The sequence below is a fragment of the Macaca thibetana genome, chromosome 19, assembly GCF_024542745.1.
Source record: "Macaca thibetana thibetana isolate TM-01 chromosome 19, ASM2454274v1, whole genome shotgun sequence".
NCBI lineage: Eukaryota > Metazoa > Chordata > Mammalia > Primates > Cercopithecidae > Macaca > Macaca thibetana.
Window position 1 is genome coordinate 44,965,067 of NC_065596.1, and position 6,374 is coordinate 44,971,440.

Sequence of the window (6,374 nt, forward strand, 5' to 3'; positions counted from 1 at the left end):
CCCCACAGCTATGTAACACTGTTTTTTTTTTTTTTTTTGAGTCAGAGTCTCGCTCTGTCGCCCAGGCCGGAGTGCAGTGGTGCGATCTCAGCTCACTGCAAGCTCCGCCTCCCAGGTTCACACCATTCTCCTGCCTCAGCCTCCCAAGTAGCTGGGACTACAGGTGCTCACCACCACGCCCAGCTAATTTTTTGTATTTTTAGTAGAGACAGGGTTTCACCGTGTTAGCCAGGATGGTATCTATCTCCTGACCTCGTGATCCACCCGCGTCGGCCTCCCAAAGTGCTGGGATTACAGGCGTGAGCCACCGTGCCTGGCCTGCACTGTTTTTGTGACTGTACCTGGTCCCCTATAGACAGACACCTGGGTTGTTTCCATTTTTTGCCATTAGCAGGCCTCAAAGAATCACTTTGTACATAAGACATTTTGCAAGTATGCAGATTGAGCTGTAGATTTCCAGAAGCTGGACTCCTGGGTCAAAGATTATAGGCATGGGTAATTTGCTAGAGATGACCAAACTTCCGCTATTGGTGTTATGCCACCGCACATCCCACCAGCAGTGTATGAGAATGCCTGTTGCAGATCCGACCATGCCAGTCTCCTGTTCAGAACCCTTCTGTGGCTCCCTAGTACCTTGAAGCAAAGTTCCATAGCCTGTAGGGCCCTCTAGAATCTAGCCTCGTCTCTTTCTCTCGTTCTTTTTTTTGTTTTTTTTTTTTGAGAAAGAGTCTCATCTTTCACCCAGGCTAAAATGCCATGGCACAATCTCAACTCACCTCCACCTCTTGGGTTCAAGCGATTCTCCCCCCTCAGCTTCCTGACTCAATGTGATTACTGGCATGCACTACCATGCCTGGCTAATTTTGTTTTTGTTTTTGTTTTTGTTTTTTGGGACAGAGTCTCGCTCTGTCACCCAGGCTAGAGTGCAGTGGTATGATCTTAGCTCACTGCAAACCTCCACCTCCCGGGTTCAAACAATTCTTCTGCCTCAGCCTTCCAAGTAGCTGGGATTACAGGTGTGCGCCACTGCTCCTGGCTAATTTTTGTATTTTTAGTAGAGACAGGGTTTGACCATATTGGCCAGGCTGGTCTTGAACTCCTAACCTTGTGATCTGCCCGCCTCGGCCTCCCAAAGGGCTGAGATTACAGGCGTGAACCACTGCACCCAGCCTATTGTTTGTATTTGTAAGAGAAACGGGGTTTCACTATGTTGACCAGGCTGATCTTGAACTCCTGGCCTCAAGTGATCTGCCTGCCTTAGCCTCCCAAAGTGCCGGGATTATAGGCGTGAGCCACCACACCCAGCCTCTCATTCCTCTCTTTTCATGTACCTTCAGGCACAGTGAAGCACTTTCATTTACTTGAAATAGGCTTGCTTTTTCCTGCCACAAGACCTCTGCACCCCTTTACCAGGAATGCTCTTCCCTCTATTTTATTTTATTTTATTTTATTTTTGAGACAGGGTCTCACTCTGTCGTCACCCAGGCTGGAGTACAGTGGCGTGATCACAGCTCACTGCAGCCTCAATCTCCTAAACTCAAGCAATCCCCCCACCTCAGCCTCCTGAGTAGCTGGGACACAGGTACATGCCACCACACCCTGGTCTCTTCCGCCTGTGTCTCCTGGTCTGGTTGATTCTCAGTCATTTTTCTGTCTCCTTTCAAATTTTACTTCCTCAGGGAAGCCCTCCCTGATTTCGATTCTACTAGATCAGGGTCCCCCCTTCACCTCCTCATAGCTCCTTATACTCTTTCATTATTATTTTCTTCCTTTCTGATCATCTTAATCAGTGTCTCCCCCCTCATCTGACTGCGTCTGTCCTGTTACCCCCTATTGCCAAGTGCCCACATAGCACCTGGCATAGTGTGGCAGATGACTTAGGTGGGTTCTCTGAGTCCCACTCAAACATAACAGATAACATTAGTCTCATTAGTCTCAAATGACTATGTGCCGGGCACTGTGCTGTGCATCCTACACACCTGGTCTCCTCTAATCCTTACACCAGCCTTAGCAAGTAGACACCAACACAATTCCCATTTTCCAGATGAGGAAACTGAGGCTGAGGCAGGTGAAATGACTTAAGACCCTCCAGCTAGAAAAGAGCAGAGTCACGGCCGGGCGCAGTGGCTCACGCCTGTAATCCCAGCACTTTGGAAGGCTGAGGCAGGCGGATCACGAGGTCAGGAGATGAGACTATCCTGGCTAATACGGTGAAACCCTGCCTCTACTAAGAATACAAAAAAATTAGCTGGGTGTGGTGGCAGGCACCTGTGGTCCCAGCTACTCAGGAGGCTGAGACAGGAGAATGGCGTGAACCCAGGAGGCAGAGCTTGCAGTGAGATTTCACCACTGTACTCCAGCCTGGGTGACAGAGTTAGACTCCATCTCAAAAAAAAAAAAAAAGAGCAGAGTCACGATTCAAAGGCAGCTCCACCCTGCTCCAAAGCCCTCTTTGCTAGACGGGTTCAACCAGGAGGTTCAAGGTTGGAAGGGTGTGGAAGGACTGGGCTCAGGCATGTGACCTGGGGCTGGGTCGAGCTGGGGCTGGGCAGGTAGGCTGGCTTCCTCCTCTGGCAGCAAGCGTGCAGGCAGGTGGGTGGCCCTGGAAAGTTGCCTTTTTTGAGACGGAGTCTTATTCTGTCGCCCAGGCTGGAATGTAGTGGTGCAGTCTCTGCTCACTGCAACCTCTGCCTCCTGGGTTCAAGTGATTTTCCTGTCTCAGCCTCCCGACTACCTGGGATTACAGGTGCCTGCCACCACACTTGGCTAATTTTTTGTATTTTTAGTAGAGACGGGGTTTCACCATGTTGGCCAGGCTGGTAGTGAACTCCTGACCTCAAGTGATCCTCCTGCCTCTGCCTCCCAAAGCGCTAGGATTACAGGCATGATCCCAAACCTGGGACCACAGGTGCATACTACCATACCAGGCCTTTTTTTTTTTTTTTTTTTAATAGAGATGGGGTCTTGCTATGTTGCCCAGGCTGGTCTTGGCCACTGTGCCTGGCCTCCTGGGAGGTATTTGAGGTTGCTGGGTATTGGGCGTGGGAAGGAAAAGGCCATGACCCTGCCCCTCCACACCCTGCCCTACAGAAGGCAGATGGGACCTGCAACACCAACTTCAAGAAGACACAGGCACTGGAGCAGGTGACAAAGGTGCTGGAGGACTTCGTGGATGGAGACCACATCATCCTGGTGAGTGGGCCACCTGTGTCCCAGAAAGTAGCAGCTTAAGACAGCCTCTATTTATTCTTGCTCCAAAGTCAGTGGTCTTCTGCTTTGGGTGGGGCTGGACTGATACCGGCTGGCTTTGCTCTGTCTGAGGTCAGCTGGTGGCTTGGCAAGGCTGGCTGGTCCAGGGTGGCCCTAGTCCCAGCTCTGCCGGTTGGCTCATGACTTGGCCGCATGTCTCTTGATAGCAGGATGGCCTGGGCTTGTTCTCACAGTGGAGGCAGGGGGCCAAGAGAACAAGTAAAAATGCAAGGCCTCTTGTTGCCTGGGCTCAGAATGGCCACCATCATTTCTGCCGTTCAGCAAGTCATGTGACCCAGCCTGGATCGAAGGGGGTCGGGAGACAGACTCCGCCTCTGGATGGGAGTGGAGATTCATGGAATCCAGCACTTTTCTCCATGCCACCTTGATGAATCCAAGCCTTCACTCTCCGCCCTGTCTTCCCCATGGCTCCCGCATTCCATCCTGGCTAGAGCCTGCCTACTGCTTTGGGGGAATGGGGTGAGGTCAGAGCTCAAGGTGGTCAAGGCCCCACAAAGTCCCCATGCTAACCAAGGAACCCTCCCTGTCACACAGCAAAAGTACGTGGCACGCCTAGAAGAACTTCGTGAAGCTCTGGAGATCTCCCCCTTCTTCAAGACCCACGAGGTGCGAGCCCTTGCTGCCGTGGGTGGAGATAGGGGTGTCGGGGTCCAGGTACATGGAGGGGAAACCATTGATGAGTTACAGGTCAAAAGATATAAAAAGGGGCTGAGTGTGGTGGCCCACACCTGTAATACCAGCACTTTGGGAGGCTGAAGTGGGAGGATTGCTGGAGCCCAGGAGTGCCAAGACCAGCCTGGGCAACATAGCAAGACCCTGTCTCTATTTAAAAAAAAAAAAAAAATGCTGGGTGCAGGGGCTCATGCCTGTAATCCCAGCACTTTGGGAAGCCAAGGCAGGCAGATCACCCGAGGTCGGGAGTTCGAGGCCAGCTTGACTAACATGGGGAAACTCCGTCTCTACTAAAAATACAAAATTAGCCAGGTGTGGTGGCACATGCCTGTAATCCCAGCTACTCGGGAGGCTGAGGCAGGAGAATCTCTTGAACCCGGGAGGTGGAGGTTGCGGTGAGCCAAGATCATGCCATTGCACTCCAACCTGGACAATGAGCAAAATTCTGCCTCAAAAATAAATAAATAAAATAAAATAAAAACAGCGTCTACTGAGAGCTGACTGTGCCAACCACTGGGAGGCACCTGATGAGTAGGGGCTGGTACCATCATCCTGATTCTACAGAGGAGGAAACCAGTCATCAGTAGCAGTCCACGAGGCCTGAGAAGTCACTGTCTCTTTCTAAGTGAAGGCATTATCCAATTCTAGTTTTTAAAATTTTTGTTTTGGTCAGAGTCAGGGTCTCACTGTGTTGCCCAGGCAGGAGTGCAGTGGCGCAATCATAGGTCACTATAGTGTCGATCTCCTGGGCTCAAGTGATCCTCCTGCCTGGGCCACGTGTCACTGGAAGTACAAGTGTGCACTACCATGACCAGCACACGATCCAATTCTTTAGTCTCTGCCAGGCTCTCTTCACTCATTCTGGATCCTGAAGGCATTTGAGTTTGCACTGTGGCTTAGCAAAGGCCAGGCACAGTGGCTCATGCTTGTAATTCCAGCACTTTGGGAAGTTGAGGCGGGAGGATTGCTTGAGCTCAGGAGTTTGAGACCAGCCTGGGCAATATAGTGAGACCTTGTCCCTTGTCTCTCTTTTTTTTTTTTTTTTGAGACAGAGTCTCGCTCTGTCACCCAGGCTGGAGTGCAGTGGTGCACTCTTGGCCCACTACAAGCTCCACCTCCTGGGTTCATGCCATTCTCCTGCCTCAGCCTCCCGAGTAGCTGGGACTGCAGGTGCCCGCGACCATGCCCGGCTAATTTTTGTATTTTTAGTAGAGACGGGGTTTCACCGTGTTGACTAGCATGGTCTCAATCTCCTGACCTCATGATCTGCCCTCCTCAGCCTCCCAAAGTGCTGAGATTACAGGCGTGAGCCACTCTGCCTGGCCTTATATTTAAAAAAAAAAGAAAAAAAAGCTGCCAGGAGCAGTGACTCACGCCTGTAATCCCAACACTTTGGGAGGCTGAGGTGGGCGGATCACGAGGTCAGGAGATCGAGACCATCCTGGCTGACATGGTGAAACCCCGTCTCTACTAAAACATACAAAAAATTAGCCGGGCTTAGTGGTGGGCACCTATAGTCCCAGCTGCTCGGAAGGCTAAGGCAGGAGAATGGCGTGAACCCGGGAGGCGGAGCTTGCAGTGAGCTGAGATTGCGCCACTGTACTCCAGCCTGGGCGACAGAGCGAGACTCCATCTTAACAACAACAAAAAAAATTAGCCGGAAATCACTTGAACCCAGCAGGTGGAGGTTGCAGTGAGCTGAGATCGTGCCACTGCACTCCAGCCTGGGCAACAGAGTAAGGCTCTGTCTCAAAAAAAAAAAGAAGAAAAAAAACCAAAGGCATGGTGATGCATGCCTGTAGCCTCAGCTACTCAGGAGGCTGAGGCAGGAGGAGGGCTTGAGTCCAGGAGGTCAAGGCTGCAGTGCATTTTGATCATGCCTCACACTGAACATTTGCTGTTATTTGCTATGTACCAAGCACTGTCTTAAGCACTTAATGTAGATTAATTCATACATATAACATGCCCAGCAACCTCTGAGGTAAATGATCCTACAGTCAACCCCTTATCCTCAGATGATCTCTTCCAGTCCCCCAGCAGATGCCACGAACTGTGGATGGTACTGAACTATAGACTGTGTTTTCTTAGTCTGATAACCAAGGTGGCTCCTAGGTGACTCGTGGGTGGGTGGCAGATACAGCACGGACATGCTGGACAAAGGGATGATTCACATCCCAGGTGGTATGGAGCAGGATGGCATGAGATTTCATCACAGTACTTAGGACGGTATGCAACTTAAAACTTATGCATTGTTTATTTCTGGAATTTTCCATTTAATATTTTTGGATCACAGTTGACTGAGAGTAACTAAAACCAAAGAAAATGAAACCACTGACTGGGGACTAACTGTATTACTCTTACTCTGTATATGAGGACGCAGAACTACAGAGAGGTTAAGACACCTGCCCAAGGCTGCACAGCCAGGAGGTGGC